Source organism: Hyla sarda, chromosome 7 (genome assembly GCF_029499605.1).
Source record: "Hyla sarda isolate aHylSar1 chromosome 7, aHylSar1.hap1, whole genome shotgun sequence".
NCBI classification, from domain to species: domain Eukaryota; kingdom Metazoa; phylum Chordata; class Amphibia; order Anura; family Hylidae; genus Hyla; species Hyla sarda.
In genome coordinates, this window is record NC_079195.1 from 207,385,393 (window position 1) to 207,403,265 (window position 17,873).

General features: G+C 43.1%; 1 protein-coding gene and 1 long non-coding RNA gene across 3 annotated transcripts in view; one reads left to right on the plus strand and one right to left on the minus strand.

Moving 5' to 3' along the window:
* The window catches only part of LOC130283246 (uncharacterized), a 47,152-nt gene extending 35,585 nt beyond the window's left edge, over positions 1 to 11,567 (minus strand). For both annotated transcript variants that reach the window (XR_008846612.1, XR_008846613.1), the window contains exons 1-2: positions 11,504 to 11,567; positions 9,644 to 9,764 (exon numbers count right to left, since the gene is read on the minus strand). This is a non-coding gene — a long non-coding RNA (uncharacterized LOC130283246). The remainder of the gene's footprint in view (positions 1 to 9,643; positions 9,765 to 11,503) is intronic.
* Positions 1 to 17,873, plus strand: part of TRABD2B (TraB domain containing 2B) — a 284,981-nt gene that overhangs the window by 76,818 nt on the left and 190,290 nt on the right. The window lies entirely within an intron of this gene.

The window sequence follows — 17,873 nt, forward strand, 5'->3', positions numbered from 1 at the left end:
GGGATGCATTGCTAGAAATTCAGTATGAATGCTGCATAATATATCACGCAACATTACATTAAAAATTATTCTATTGTATTTCTTATTTCTTCTTTAGAGGGTTATTCCAGAGTTTTTTTTGTTTTGTTTATTTGACTGTGCTACAGGGGCTGAAACGCTAGTGTAGTTAATAATGTAGTGTCTGTACCTGTGTTTGATGTCTGGTCTCGCAATTCTTATGTGATATTTGCCCTGATGTTTATTTTTAGCAAACAATATAAGGGTTCCCAGGTTGCAGTGTGGCCCGAGATATTACATCACTAGTCAGCTGTTGAAAGGGAGCATGACAGTGCTTCAGTGGGTGAAGTGACCGCTGGGTAAGAGGGAGATCATTCTCCACAGGGCTGCAGGGAATTGTAGATTCAACCACAGGACGCAGATCCTCTCAAGCTCTGTCAGGTTGGGTGGGGACCATTGGTGGAAGCCGTTTTTAGGTCTCTACAGAGATTTTCAACTGGGTTCTGGCTGGGCCGCTCCAAAACATTCACAGAGTTCTCCCTAAGCGGCTCCTGTGTTGTCTTTGCTGTGTGCTTAGGGTCTTGTTGTAGGTGAACCTTCTGCCCAGTTTAAGGTCCAGAGCGCTCTGGATCAGGTTTCACTTAATATATGTAAACTTTGCTCTATTCAGCTTTCCCACAACTATGACCAGTCTCCCTATCCCAGTCACTAAAAAACACCCCACATCATGATGCTGCCCCCACCATGCTTCACTGTAGGAAGGGTATTGGGCAGGTGATGGGCAGTGCCTTGTTTTCCTCCAGACATGATGTTTAAAATTGAGGCCAAAAAGTTGTATCTTGGTTTCATCAAACCAGAGAATCTTGTTTCTCTCAGTATGAGAGTCCTTTAGGTTGGTTTTTGCAAACTCCAGACAGACTTACATTTGTCATTTACTGAGGAGAGGATTATTTTTGGCTACAGTGATGGTTGACCTTCTGAAAGTTTCTTTGGAGCTCTGCCCATCTGACAGTTGGGTTCTTGGTCATCTCTCTTACCAAGGCCCTTCTCCACCGATTACTTAGATTGGTGGGGCCACTAGCTTTAGGAAGATTCCTGGTTGTCCTAAAATCCTTCCATTTAAGGATTATGGAGACCACTAGGATTGTGTGGAGCCACAGATCTGAAAAAGGGGAAAAAACATTTCTGCTGCACTGAAGAGCTCTTCAGTGCAGCAGAAATGTTCCCCCCCCCCCCCTTTTTCAGATCTATGGCTCCACACAATCCTATCTTTGAGCTGTACAGACAGTTGTTTCCTCCTCATGGCTTGGTTTTTGCTCTGATATGCACTGTCAGCTGTGAGACCTTATATAGACATGGCTGTGTCTTTCCATGTTATGTCCGATCAGCTGAATTTACCACAGGTGACTCTAATCCAGGTGTAGAAAGATCATCATGGCAAAGGGTCTGAATACTTATGTTCATGACAATTTTTTGTTTTTTCTTTTTAAAGAATTTTTTTTTAATTATAAAATTATCCTTATATATTTTTTTTTAATTTTTTTTTTGATCCCATAACAAATTGCAAAAGGGTTAAGTACAAAACAAATCTTAATAAAAAATAAAAAAAAATAACAGTTTAAAAAAGAAAAAGAAAAAAATGAAAGCCCCACTGGAGGTTGTGCACACAGGAGCTGGGATTGCTGTAAGGTTTTATAGAATGGTTGTGGGGGGTGCAGCAGACTAGGTGGGCCGAGCCGCTCTGAATTGCTGTCAAATTCTATGTTTGTACAACAAAACCAGTGTATATAACAAATCGCATGGCGTATATTTACAAGCTGAAAGAAATGTTCTGAAAAATGAAACCCAATCTCCCAAGCAAGATAAATATTCCCACTTCACACCAAAGACTTCATATCTTTTTTTTTTTTTTTTTTTTATTCCACTGATGTCACACAGCGAATATTTTATATCCAGTAAATAAATTCTCCGGGGAGATATTAAAGGGAACCGCTGCTAATTTGTAGCGTGCAAAATTTTCAGTGCTGTCCAAAATCTCACATATAGAGAGAAAAGAATGACTTTTCTGTATTTTCGAAGCTGTTAATATTTGATCTTATGGAAGCCCAGGATAGAACAGAGAGTGTCTTTATAGTATTTACGTATATTAACACTTGTATGTTGCTATCCTCTATCTTGGAGGGCTGTTAAAGTTACATATAATCAGATAATATATAAGAAATCAAAGGTCGGTATAAGAGGGGCTTTATCGATGCCGGCCCATGTGTTCACCACGTACAGCATTACTAATATCCAGGTGGATCACTAGGTGGTCCATTCAACGTATGGGAAGTAGAAATGAAATTGGTTATTCACAATAAGGTGATTTTAGTACGTACCTGCCAGACAGTAATGGACATGCGTAGGAATGATCCGTGCCTGTCTTGGGGCTAAATGACTGTGTTGTGAGTCCATCATAATGCTGCTGCTCTCTTATTGTGAAATACATTTTCTGTTGGAGTTCCTTCCCCCAACTACAAGTCCCAAAATGACTTGTTTGTAAGTTTGAGTTACTTTTCTCCCTCCCACACATCAGTCACCCCACCCATTGAAGCACACCTGAGCTCCTTTCCATGCTGTGCTGTGGTTAAAACTACAATTACCTGTAGCCCTGTGGAGAATGATCTCCCTCCCAACCAGCGGTTGCTCCACCCATTAAAGCACAGACATTCTTCCTTTCAATACCTGACTAGTGATGTAATGTCTTGGGCCACAACCTGGAAAAAGCTGAGAAGACGCTCATTCTATATGCTGCTTAAAATGAACATTTGGGCAAAGATCATATAAGAAGTGTGAGACTGGCCATCAAATACAGGTACAGACACTTTATTATGAACTACACTAACTTTACAGTGAAATAAAAAAAATAAAAAATCATGGACTACCCCTTTAAGACCATAACTGGTTCAACAAAACAGAATAATAATTTTACAGCTGTATCTACCGCTCCGGACTCTGTGTTGCCTTTTCATGTTCGCTATGGCTTTCTAAAATCCCACTTGCATGCCAGACACTCTCGGGCAGTGACAGCCTTGCCCCTTACGTGATAGAACTGCTGATGGAGAAGGTGTGGGGACGTCATTCTCTGACCTTAGTTAATCTACACTACTCCGTCTCCACAAACACAGCTTGTTCAGACTACTGATCTCCCTCTCTTTTTCAGTGTGTGGTTTCTTTATACGCCGGTTTAGAAGCAATAAATATTTGGGAATAAAGTAGCTGGTATTCATTTAAGGTTAGTTTGGGGCTTTGAGGAGTTTGAGGATATGATGAATAGGCTTTAATTTACATGCCAGCGGTTTGGTAAGTGGTGGCTTTTGCCACTAGACAGCCCAAAGCCCACAGCAGTCACATGTAACTAGATCTAATGAGCTGTGTGCTGCTATGTTTAGTGAAGATAGATGGAACATGGAGAGGTCTGGAGGTGCTTGTGATAAGTTAAGACACCATAATTAATAAAGAAAACTTGATCTTCAAGATCCGAGTGCTGGAAAATTAACTTGTGTAAACCAATTACCGAAAGTAAACATTAGGCCCAAAAAAATGTATACAAATGAAGGCTATTGGTCTATAACAAATATTTATCTCATTGACCATGGACCATCCACACTAGAAATGACTGCCTTACAGTGGGGGCCTTTTATGACTTGAAGAACATTTTCAAACAAAAAATTCTTGACTTGTTTAAAATGTCTCAAGTCACATGGTCAAGGAGTAGAATAATCCAAAAAGTAATAGGTCCCAGCATGTGAGTCCTCTTTTTTCAGCTTCATATAACCAATGCCATGGTCAACTCATGTTAGTGTATCAAAACCTTTAGGTACTAGAGTTTCCTTAGGGCTCATCCATAAGGCCCTCATATTAATTAGCTTTGTGTTGGCCAAACGTGCCAAATTCAGGAGAAAAGGTCAACCATTTAATGCCCACGGGGGCCTTCCGGTTCTTAGCCAATAGTTGATGTTGGGGAATAGGAGGATTGGCCTTGTTGAATTTCAACTGCTGAATCCTTTCCAGAGCGATTAGTGGTCATCAGAGGAGTCTTACTGTATCTTACTTCCACTCCATCTGACAGACACCATATGTGTATTGCCAGTTCAGGGGCCACATGTTTTATGATATATCTTATGGGCTCACTACCTACAACTAGTGTTGAGCGGCATAGGCCATATTCGAATTCGCGAATATTCGCGAATATATGGACGAATATTCGCGTATTCGTAATATTCTCGTTTTATTTTCGCATATGCGAATATTCGCCCGTGCGAAAAATTAACGTGCGAAAATTCGCATATTTAAAAATTAGCATACGCGAAACTTCAAATATGCGAATATTAGCATATGCAAATTTTCGTATATGCGAACATTAGCATATGCCAATTTTCGCATATGCGAAAAGTTGCACGCCGGTCTCACACAGTAGTATTAGAGCCTTCTTACACCACATAAGCTGGAAGCAGAGAGGGATGATCACTGTGATGTGTACTGTGAAAAAAATAAAAAAAAAGAAAAATAAAAAAAAAGAATATTCGTAATTACGAATTTATAGCGCTATATTCGCGAATTCGCGAATATGCGATATTCGCGAATAAAATTAGAATTGCGAATATTTGCGAACAACACTATCTACAACTTGCATTTAGAACCTGTGGAAAGATAGAACAAAGCTACATTGCTGATGTTTGTGCACTATAAGGTATGCAATACCAGGGACAGTGCACAGGCACCTTTGCTTGGGTTGACCCCTGTCTTCTTGTTTTCTTTATTTAAAGGGGTACTCCGCTGCTCAACGTTTGGAACAAACTGTTCTGAACGCTGGAGCCGGAAGCTTGTGACGTCATAGCCCCGCCCCATCATGATGTCACGTCTCGCCCCCTCAATTCAAGTCTATGGGAGGGGGCATGACGGCTGTCACGCCCCCTCCCATAGATTTGCATTGAGGGGGCGGACGTGACATCATAAAGGGGCGGGGCTATGATGTCACAAGCTCCCGGCACTGACTCCAGCGTTCGGGACAGTTTGTTCCAAATGCTGAGCAGCGGAGTACCCCTTTAAGTGAAAACATTTGATTATTTTCTGTAAAGATGTATCATTGTCTTTAACATGGTTAATAGCTGTCAAGTTTATTTGTTTTGGAATATTTTTACCTCCACAGATTGAAAAAGTTGTAAAATGTGAAGAATTTATTACAGACATATGCAATTTTTAGTCGCAGAACACTGGTGGAAGTGTATGCCGGCCATATGCCGCCGTGAAGTGGCATAAGGAAGTCTATTAAGTTGTTCACATTTTTTGCAATATGCTTCCATCATTTACCCATTCACACAGAGTAACCATCAGTTTTTGTTCTGCTATTAATAAGTGGTGCACATATAGGATGCTGACGCTGCTCAGATAGTAAGCATATCCAGAATAATTGCTACATGTCATATCCTTCCAGCACTCTGTGAGGTATTGTTCTTGGTGTAGGGATAATCTAGACCCATCAAAACCAACAAAGTGACTGATGGGGAAACAAAGGAAGTGATAAGGGGCAGAGGTCACCAGCAGAACGAGTGACGAGAAGTTATTAGTGCCCCAGGGGCCCGTCTGGTGCAGGCAGCACAGCTCTGCTTCTAATAAACACTTCTTCTTAATCCAGACTATCCCAGTTTTCACAGCTCAGTCAATGACCCCAACGTAAGCTCAGTCTAAAGCGTTTACCATGACGCCTAATGCAACTATATCTTCCACGAACTGTACGGCCACACATAGTAAATGTGATGTTACAGTTCATCACTAGATAGCTTAGAAAGGATTTGACTGCATGAGAAGCATATAAGATAGATAGATAGATTGATAGATTGATAGGGTGTGTGTGTGTGTGGAAAAAATAGCAGCACACAAACAAAATAAAGTGCAAAAAAATGTGGTGTTTATTTCATCATCTCACAACACACAATGCGACGTTTCCGCAGCCTCTTTTTCAAGCATGCAAAAGGCAGCTTGAAAAAGGCAGCGAGAGGCTGCGGAAATGTCGCATTGTGTGTTGTGAGATGATGGAATAAACACCACGTTTTTTGCACTTTATCTTTTTTGTGTGCTGCTATTTTTTCCTATGGATCTACTTGGGATTCCCCGACCAGGAGTCTGAGAGATGGAGTGCACCTAACTACTATCTTCAACAGAGCGGTTGTGCTGTTCCACTTGGAGTTCTTTTACATAGATACCGTATATACTCGAGTATAAGCCGAGTTTTTCAGCACGATTTTTCGTGCTGAAAACACCCCCCTCGGCTTACCCGCAGTGGTCTTCAACCTGCGGACCTCCAGAGGTTTCAAAACTACAACTCCCAGCAAGCCCGGGAAGCCATCGGCTGTCCGGGCTTGCTGGGAGTTGTAGTTTTGAAACCTCCGGAGGTCCGCAGGTTGAAGACCACTGCGGCCTTCAACATCATCCAGCCCCCTCTCACCCCCTTTAGTTCTGAGTACTCACCTCCGCTCGGCGCTGGTCCAGTCCTGCAGGGCTGTCCGGTGAGGAGGTGGTCCGGTTGGATAGTGGTTCCGGGCTGCTATCTTCACCGGGGAGGCCTCTTCTAAGCGCTTCGGGCCCGGCCTCAGAATAGTCACGTTGCCGTGACAACGACGCAGAGGTGCGTTCATTGCCAACGTACTTCTGCGTCATTGTCAAGGCAACGCCTCTATTCCGGGCCGGAAGCGCGGAGAAGAGGCGCCCCCGGTGAAGATAGCAGCCCGGACCACCTCCTCACCGGACCACCTCCTCTCCGGACAGTCCTGCAGGACCGGACCAGCGCCGAGCGGAGGTGAGTACTCAGAACTAAAGGGGGTGAGAGGGGGCTGGATGATGTTGAAGGCCGCAGTGGTCTTCAACCTGCGGACCTCCGGAGGTTTCAAAACTACAACTCCCAGCAAGCCCGGACAGCCGATGGCTGCCCGGGCTTGCTGGGAGTTGTAGTTTTGAAACCTCTGGAGGTCCGCAGGTTGAAGACCACTGAGGGCGAATGATGAGAAGAGGATGATGAAGGGGGGGGGTGTGGGGATGATGAAGGGGGGTGGGGATGATGAAGGGGGGGTGTGGGATGATTACAAGGGGATGATGAAGGGGGGTGGGGATGATGACAAGGGGATGATGAAGGGGGGATGTGCGGGATGATAAGGGGATGATGAAGGGGGGATGTGTGGGATGATAAGGGGATGATGAAGGGGGGATGTGTGGGATGATGACAAGGGGATGATGATGAGGATGTTAATGACGGGTCTGGATGATGACAGGGGGGGATGAGGTATTTCCCACCCTAGGCTTATACTCGAGTCAATAACTTTTCCTGGGATTTTGGGTTGAAATTAGGGGTCTCGGCTTATACTCGGGTCGGCTTATACTCGAGTATATACGGTAGATAGGAAAATAGTTAAATAAATTGAATAAATAGATGAATGAATGAATGAAAAAATAAAACAATAAATAATCTTTCTGCTGCATTCCAAAAATAGTGAATCAAACTGTGTTCATTCCATAAGAAAAAAATGAGAGACTGGGTTGAGCCAGTTGAAACTTTTTCTTTTGGAATAAACACAGTTTGATTTACCATTTGTGGAATGCAGCGGAGAGATTTTTTCTTTTTGTGCATGAATTGTCGGCCGCTAAGCAGAGATTCAGACTCTGTATGCACTAACCATTGAAGTGTATGTTGACTATGAAGGTCCTGCTCTTCTTTCAATTTAAATATATAGATAATATACAATATATATGTGATGTCCCAGTACAGGGCATGGTCCTGTACTACCCTTAGGCCCTGTCAGGTTGAGTCCCTCAGTGACCTGGGGGCTCCCCTGCAAGGTCTCCACCTTTTGTTTCGAGAATGTTGTGTATATCACTTTAATGCCTAGACAGTATCCTAATGTATAGGTAGTACAAAGGACTTGTGGGAGGCCTCAAGGACCTGTGTAAGTCTGTCACATGTTATGTTATGCAGTCAAATGATTTGTTGTCACATGTTCTCCCAGAGAGCACCAGCTTAACTTATGCCAGCTTGACCAATGGGCTTTACTCCAGCCCCCCACTATATAAAGGGGCGACCATTACAATTCACTCTCTTCTCTTATGATCTTTGCTGAGGAACAGTTAACACCACAGATCTCAGTGCAAGTGATCAGCATCTGGAAGACCCCAAAAGCTGCAGTCATTCCAGTAAATCTCAAGTCTATGTCTGCTGTCACTGAAATTAGTCAAGTCCAGCATATAGTCAAGTCAAGTCCAATCTTGAGTCAAGTTAATTACAAGTATATTGGTCCAGCAAGCTGCAAGGTCCTTCTGGGTACTGGCCACCTCTCTGGGAAATCTGGCCTTAGCTGTGAAGATAATTACATCTGTCTTATACTCAGTAAAGCCTCCGTTTGACCATAACTGGTTGTGGACTCTCATTTCACTACTAGCAACTAGCAGAGGAACCAGGCGTGTGGTATTCTGGAACCCTAAAACCACACTGGCGTCACGAACACTAGGGGTTAACAACATCTTGCCCCCGGGGTTAATACCATCTGATCCTACCATTCACACCGCTACACCCGTGGTATAGATAGATAGATAGATATTATATCATATTATGCTGATGATAGGTAAGGGTGCATTTACACATACAGGATTTGCTGCAGATTTGCTCCTGAGTCCAATTCCGTTTACATTGAAGTTTGTAGGAGATCCTGTATGTGTGAATGTTCCCTGAAGGTGGACGGTGACCTTCATATAGTCTGTATACAGCAGGTAAGGTGTAAGGTTCCAGGGGATTATCATTCATTACACAGGAGCCGCCTCACTGTCATCACTACAGCGGCTCTTCCTCTGATATAAGAAACCCAATCCCATATTTACCATTTGTCACTGACCCCTTCATGGAACCAGAGCGTCTTCTCTATCACAGATAACATTTCAGGCTCTAATTCTGGGCTCGGAATTCTGTGGAGCTCTGCAGGATAAACTCCCTCAGAGAAATACTTATGGGATCAGCAAAGTCATCAATGGCCTAGATGGGAACGCTGGCCCAGCCATCCTGATATACAGTATCTTCCCAAAGACATAAACTATATAAAGTGACCAACATGTGGGTTTTTAGCCAAATCCTGAATTGTAATTTTTTCTATTACGTTGCATTCTTCACCTTTTCATGTGATTGTTTGTTAAGATCTTCACCAATTGCTAGAACAGAGGACCCTGTCTATTGCCCCTCCTCATTGGTGCCCCTATGAGAGTTACAGAAACAAATAGCGATCGATGGTGGGCCTCACATGGCTGAAGCCCCACTGATCTAACATTTATTACCTATTATGTGGATAGATAAAACATGTTCATGGCAGGACACCTATTTTCATAGCTATACAGTAACAGAGGCGGCCATATTTACATGGATATATAATCTTCTGGAGAATTATTTGCACAGGGGGAATGTTATTCGGGACATGATGAAATGTTAAAAGATGTTAAAACACATTGAAACCTGTAAGAAAAACCATCTGAGCCAACACTAGCTGTCAGGGAAGGAGTCAAGCCATGAATGTGACCCAGATAGCGTTTGGTCAGGAAAGTAATGTGACCACATCTGTTATTAATATAATACCTGCTGGGGCTGATGTGAAGGTTGTGACAGAGATATATGGTGCCCACACACACATTGCACCACAGCTGTTGGCACCGCACAGACCGGAGCGCTCGGCAAATCCGGTACATGATTTCAACCCCTAAAAATATATGGAAAATAACTTTACAAAAAATATAGGCTTTACAAAGCAACTAGGTCATATATAATACATGGATGTGGGAAAAAAGAAAGAATGAAAACAGGCATAGCAAACTAACACCAACCAACATGTATGTCGTCCAGAGCACAGTACCACCTACCCCTACGTATGTTTCGCAAAATGGCTTCCTCAGGGGGCATCACACCCCCTGAGGAAGCCATTTTGCGAAACATACGTAATGCATGCTTTAGTGATTGGAGTTTTGTGTTAGGTGTTGCTATATATGTATGACACAGTGACGGTACATATCTTGGCCGTGGTTTTTCTTTTGGTGTAAAAGAAAATATAGGTTTTGCCAGCAACTCAGGGAAATTGGTGATTCTGAGTATCTCTGCCCAGGCTCATAGAGGAGGGTCTCTAGTTGAAGTCCCCATTTAATAGGGTGCATAAAAATCTTTTCAGAGGTTGTCCAGGATTTAAATGAATAGGGCTGCTATCTGGGGGTCTTCACAAGGCCCCCTGCTAGCCAACTTAACTGCTCAGTAACCCACAATAGTGTTGTAAGGGGGGGCTGATCAAATTATAAATGGGGCACCACCCAGTTTCTAACCACCTAGATGCCACAGTCGCTATTAACTGCAGCATCCAGGTGGGTGAATGGCTCAGGATCTGAGTTATCTCTGATCTCAGCCATTCCTGGTAGGTGTCAGAGACCTCTCTAAATTCCCTTTAGACACCATGATAGTATGTTATATTGAGGTAGGGGTTAAAGAAGCTCACCACTGTTTAAAATTGTATGCCCTATTCACCTCTGGAACCCTCCATGATCTCCAGAATGGGGACCTGAATCTCCCTTCTACATGGAGCGTAGGATCAGCATGCGCTTCATGCATTCTCTAGGGGAGTGCCAGAGATACACGGACGCTGTACTCGGGTATCTCTGGCCCTCCCATTCAAGGAGCAAGTGCCGACCCTGCGCTCCATGCAGCATACAAATCGCAATGGTCCCAGAGGTTGATAGGGAACACATTTGTAAAGGCTGGAGTATCCATTGACCCCCTTCCTGAATTTAATATACTATTATGTTGTCAGAAGAGCGGCCTCAGCTAACACCTAGCAGGATCAGCTGAGATCAGAGATAACTCAAATCCTGGGCCATTCAACCACTTGGGTGCTGCAGATAATAATGACTCTGGCATCTAGCTGGTTAGAAACTATTGTGATGTTGCAGAGGTCAGACCCCCTGCTATCAGATACTTATGCCCTATCCTGCAGATCAGTGTTTCCCAACCAGGGTTCCTCCTGCTGTGGCAAAACTACAAAGTCCCAGCATGCCCGGACAGCCAAAGGCTGTCCGGGCATGCTGAGACTTGTAGTTTTGCAACAACAGCTGGAGGCACCATGGTTGGGCAACACTGCTGTAGATAGAGGATACATTTTTAAACACTAGAGTAACCCTGTAAGGTTTATACGTGACGTGATTGTCGTGGGTCTGTACCCCAGTCACAGAACAAAGGGGACAGTGCCTCGAATGAGTGCTGAACAGCATTCAGGCTGTGTCTGGTACTGCAGCTCAGCCATGTTCTGCTGATCCGTCATGGCCTCAAGGATCTGAACCACGTCTATCGCACATGAGTAAACTATCCTCAGGATGTTTTCCCTAAAAACTCTCGGATAACATAACATTTGTTTACAGCCATATTGCTCCGCAAATAAATAAGACGGCCATCTTCACTGACCAAAGATTTGGAGTCCATTCAGACACAGTGGGGGAGATTTATCAAGACCTGTCCAGAGGAAAAGTTGCTGAGTTGCCCATAGCAACCAATCAGATCGCTTCTTTCATTTTTGAAAAGGCCTGTGAAAAGTGAAAGTAGTGATCTGATTGGTTGCTATGGGCAACTGGGCAACTTTTCCTCCGGACAGGTTTTGATAAATCTCCCCCCACAGCGAATAGTTGTGTTCTGCGGAGGTGTCCGGGTCTTTTCATGTGTATATGCTCTTTCATATGGGTGTAGTGCACGGGGCTGTGGGTGACAGATCAGCTGGAGCCCGGGGGCCTTGACGCTTCAATCTGCTAATGAGATAATCGACCCTCACATGACATTTTGTACTTTTGTATCCTCCGAGGAATCGGCCCGAGCATTCCTTCCCCGACACAGTGCGCTAATGATATTTAGAGTCAACAGATGAACCCTCCGCTCGCCTAAATATAGCAACGGGGTAAACTGCGACACGCAGCCCAGCAGCCTCCGACTTGCCAAAAAAAAGGATAAATCCTGTTTATTTACTGGTAAGAATAGGTCCACACAGCCGTAATTGTATCCCGGCCCTGAATTGTCCTCTTCCTGGAGACCGGGGCCCTACAAATCTGGTTCACATCAAATCAACGTTTTGCAAACACTGTCAGGGAATTAACGCTGAGGAATTTTTTGTGTTGTTTTTCGATTGACCAAAAACACGTAAACATAACATTTCGAAGGGAAGTTGAAAGTTCTCTCGGATTAAACTTTTTAGTTATTTATTCCTTGAGTATTTTTAACTAATATGTCGTTGGACGAGTCTTCTGGGCCCATGGCGATGCTGGAAATGAGTCGTAAACACAAACACTATTCGAGCGCAACATCAATCACCGCGACTTTTTATTTGCTCTTTATCTCCAGTCTTACAATTGAAGGGTAAACTATCCGCTGAGCTATATATAAATGTACAGACTTAGCAGAGCTGAATTGGTGGGTTAACTGTTTCTTTTGGGAATAAAGAGGTTGTCCATGTTTTGAAATAACATGGCTGCATTGTTTCAGGAACAGCGCCACACCTGTCTATGGGCTTGGTCTGGTACTGCAGTTCAGCTGGTTGATAAAAGAAGAACAAAAAAATGGAATGTACAGCACTGAAAGCGTACCTTTCATATCAAAAAAATAATACTTCTATATGTTATCACTAGGTCATGCAGATGCCTTAAGATGTCTTTTTTATGGGTCTATCTTCTGCATTTGACTCACAAATCACTCTATTCTGCTGCTCACTTATTCTGACATCCACTGCTCAGGAAGAGGCGTGTACGATGCAAACACTGAGCCCGCTTTACTCATCGTATATACACTACCTCCCTGAGTCTGCTGTGCTGTGCTGGGTCTCTTCATCCAATCACTGCAAGCTCTTCTATAACCCCCTCTCTGTTGCAAACTACAACTCCCTGCATGCTAGGACAGCCTTCAGCTGTCCGGACATGTTGGGAGTTGTAGTTTGCAAAAGCTGGAGGAACACAGGTTGGGAACCCTTCTTTTACTATTAAAAGTGATGTAAAATCTGGTAAGAAGTTATTATCTGCTCCCGGGGGATTCAGCTTAATGCAGCGTGAAAACAAAAACATCTAGACTTTTTTGGTTCCTTGCCAGAACCCAGTAAGGCTAGTTTCAAATTTGTCCGGCATCCGGCATAGGTGAACTCAGCCTAGATCTCGACACAACTGATGCCATAACTGATGACAACATGCATCAGTTGTCATCAGTTGTATGGCATCTGGCATCTATTGTTTCTGGACGCCGGACAGGGGAACGCAGCAAGCTGCGTTCGCTTGTCCGGTGCCCTTCAGCGTGCCCAACCAAATTGAGAAACTGGATGATTGTGAACTGTCCCATTCAAATGAATGGGATCAGTTCTAGCATCAGTTTCCCTTCGGTGCACGCCAAAGGGAAACTATGCCGGACCCTGGACATATGTGAACCCAGCCCAACAGACCCCAATAATAGTAAAAAGATTTCCCAGCACTTAGGTTTTTTCAGGATACTTGTAGTTTTTTCACTTATCAAAATGTGATACAGCCAATGCTGGACGCATTTCGGCTCCTACAATAAACCTTCCTTGCCTGAATGAAGACTTGAAGAAGGTGTTTGTAGGTGCCAAAATGCACCTTGCTTTTGCCGTATTACTTTTTGATTTCTAAATCAACTACAAGCTTTCTGAAGATTCATGAGCGCTGGGAATTCTTTTTATTACTATTGTTGACCAAGTAACATACCCCACAAGTGCAATGTGCGTGTCTTTCCCCGGGACATAAGACAAACAATTATTTTCTGTGAACTAAACAGATCATTGGAGTATTTGTGCCGCGGCCAAGTCTTTGATTAAAATAGAAGCGAGCATAACACGACGTATTAATAGCGAGTTATTCTAAACTGTTCTGCCGTCTTAAGAACAGTCTGTCTGACCTCATTAGGGAAGACATGAAGACAGAGAGGAATATTAAACTGACTGTATCATATGGGATGGAGCGTTGACGAGACTGGAGACTTAGCACCGTGTTATAAGGTCTAATGTATGATACATAGGGGCAGAGTAATACAGTAGAATCTCCCAATGGCGGACACTTACGGGGGGGGGGGGGGGTAATTGTGTCCACTACTGGGAGGTGTTGGCTATTGGGAAAAAAAAGGCTTAAAAGTCTTTTTAAATGACCGAATACTGTACTCACTCCAGAGTGTAATGACCTATCAAACACGATAAAAAGCAATATTATAAAGAAATAATTCTTCTTCAATGTAATAAGGCTTTAAAAAAAAACTGTTTAAATAGTAACTGTCACCAAATAAACTTTTCTAAGCTAACTCAGGCTATGTTCCCTAATACTCCTAACACCCCTCATGTCCTTAGAAAAAAAATTAAGAGCTTTAAAAGCTCTGTATCATACCATTCTTCTTACTCACAAAGTGCAATCTCCCAGCAGGAGAAAGTGGGCTTTTCCCAGCAGGCATGACATCACTGAAGCCTGCTGGGGGATCACTTCTGCCCTCACATGGTTGCAGTGCTGTGATGAATATGTGGTGAATGGGTGATGCAGGTAATAGTGTAGAGTATTGGTATTAACCCTTTGTTGTTGTGATGCCAGGATGTGGTTTCCTTAGGGTAATGGTCCTACCGCCAACCGTCCCACAAACGGTAGGGAAAAATAAAGGCATGTCCACGGCAGATATTGATGAAATCCGGAATCAACTTTACTGCATATTTTATGCAACTGCAGGTAACAAAACAGTCTTTGTATAGAGTACCGTAGTTCAGGTTCCTCACAGGTTTGCTGGGACTTCTGAGAACAATGAGCTTTGGTTTGCTAGCCACTGTGCTACTGATTTGAAGATAATTGAGTTGCAGTAGTCACACAGGATTTTAGTAGTTTTGAGCTGGATGACTCACGGTTTAGTGACTGCGGAAGATAAGGCTTCAGGCCTAGCTTGAATTGATGATGAGATATTAGTTGTGCTTGCTCTGATAGTCTGGAACTAAAGAGAGCGAATTAAGTGGCAGCAGCCCCTTATATATTAAGGGGGTGGGACAAAGCTCATTGGATAGCCAAACCTGTCAGTCCTGACCTCTGGAACTCTGGGTATATCACATGACCCAAAGGTCCTTAAACCATAGCATAGCATAAGGTCCTATACAGAGGTATCCTAGATTAATTAAATATATAGGTATATACATTAAATATTACAATATTAAGAGACGACTAGGGGTTAGCCCGTGCGAGTACTACTGCTAGGGAAACACAGCATTTGCATGTACACTGAGCTTACAGTCTCCTCCCTTCCCCCACACCTCCCCTCTTTCCTACCGATCCATGCTTACTGCATCCCCTCTCCTCTCTCTAACATGGTGGCCATCTGCCATTCTCCCCTATTCCATTTCCACATGCGGGCAAGTCCAATTTATCGTAGTAAGGCACAAGGTAGGGCTTGGTAGGGTCTGCAGATAAGCCTAGTTGTCCACTATTAGGAAGTTAACGTGTCTGTGTGGGTGTGTGCACATACGTTAAGTCTTATGGGACTATGCCAGGAAATATTGGGAGGTGTCTGCTTAGGGCGATTTTACTGTACAACACAAGCTGTATACAGGAAATCCTCTGCACACTTAGGCTGTGTGTGGTATTGTCCAAAAATAATAATTATTTTTTTAGGCAGATGCCTGCTGGTATTTATATGCACACAGAGGTATTGAATTAGGCAATGGCTTTTTCCAAGTGATACAAAAATTATCCTTTTTGGAGTAGCAAACATTTTTGTGTCTGAAAGTGCCTTTTACAAGCTGTGAAAAATTATTCAAATTTTAGGATGTGGCAATAGGATTGACATTCTAGAAAGTGCACAAAGTGACGCAAAACCCAATTTGTGTAAAACTAAAAATAAAACTGGTACACTTAACTTTTACTAAACAGATTTTGCACTGACAGGACAGATGAAAAACATTCTCTGCTGCTTTACTACAATAATTATATATGTGTGGTCCTATTCCTATTTGTGTTGTTCAATGGTTAGTGTCCCTCACAGAGATCTTCATCTAACACCTGCCATCTCTAACATGGCTGCTGAAGCTACGTCCATAGCCTTTTATAGTTGCTGTTTGAAAGGCATTATGAGATTCCCTGAGGTCATTTGATGCTTTCTTCTTTCTTCCATTTGGGCAACGTTAGCAGGTTCTTCTGAACCAAGTCAGTCACATGGCAGAAAAGAGAAGGAGGAAGGATCGCATGGCCTCAGAGAATCCCATAATGCCATTCAAACAGATTTCACAGCCAATCAGGAGCCACTATTAAAGCCACTCACTATAGCTTCAGCAGCCATTTCAGAGATAGCAGGTGTTAGGTGAAGATCTCGTTAAGGGGACATTAAGCAGTGAACATTTTTCAATTACATGAATGCAGATGGCCTTCATTCTCAGAATGGTTGTGTGTTTGACTTCTGAAATCCTAAAGTGATAGTATATACCGATACTCGCCATATGCTAAAATATTATGAGATGGCCATACTCATTAATAGTTCGTTTGCATTGGTCAATGCAAAACCAAGTGGTCATCTACCTCTTGTTCCTCCCTTCGTATCTTGGGACAAATAGCCCTCTAACACGTAAACTATCACTCAGCCTTTCGAGATAAAGCCCTAAGTTGTGTTTCTCTGATCACGAAAGCCAAGTACTGTATATTTCCACCGTATCCCTTAATCCGAGCAGAGCGATGGAAATCCATGGCACGGCTAATGAGGTATGACCCTTCCCTCCCACATGGGCGCACATTGCCATTGCCCCAGCCCTGATTAATGGGAGGTCATGTTAATTATGGCTGCAAAAGAAAGAAACGCTGAAGAGGCCATTCGACAAAATCTGTTTGGAGCATGGATTAGGCCGCCACCAGTTTAATGTTTGTCGAAAAAAAAAAAAAAACTTCTCTTGAAAAGGTTCCTTTCAAAACCTAATTCACCACAGTACAGTACTTCACCCGAGAAGAGAAAAAAAAATGGCTTCAGAAGGGACGTTCAGGGAGGGATCATAAATCACCAGAATCTAAATGTTATTTTCCAAAGGCTGAGTAATAATTTTCCATCATTTCCTTGAGTAAATAACATTGCATTTTATTTATTAGGTGGCATTTTCTGCAGGTACTCTGACTTCATAAGTGTATTTTACTTTTGAAGTAGAAGACTGAATGGTCTTCAAGGAAATTATGAGGGAGTGCCACATTGATATGAAGGGTCTGGGGGTGGTGTCTCCCGTTGGATGGCATTGCTGTGTGTTAGTTGTAGTAATAACCATAATAAGATCGAGATTTTATATACTTGCGAACAAACACATTAGGGCAGTTTTTTCCCAACCAGGGTGCTTATAGCTGTTGCAAAACTACAGCTCCCAGCATGCACAGACAACCGAAGGATGTCTGGGCATGCTGGGAGTTGTAGCTTTGCATCAGCTGAAGGCACTCTGTATGAGAAACACTGCAACAGGCTATCAGGCATAATTTAGGGGTTGAGAAACAACCTGTGTATGGTGTCAAAAAGCATAATAAAGCAACTTACTATTATGTTATTAGCCATAGTGCAGAGATCCCTCCATATCAACTCAGCTGTCTCACCTGTAGCTGTGATGTCCTGTCACATTTTCTCAAATCCCAGCTCTGTCTCTGCTTCTCCTCCCCTTCTGTCTGCTCAGGACAAGACTATTGATGTGAAGAGGTTGAGCTCATATTACTGATCGTTAAATTCTAAAGGCAGAAGGAAGCCTTTATCATTTACTGTAGTTTCCATCAGAACAAGTTCACTGCTGTATTGTCTGAGAATGGCTGCTGCC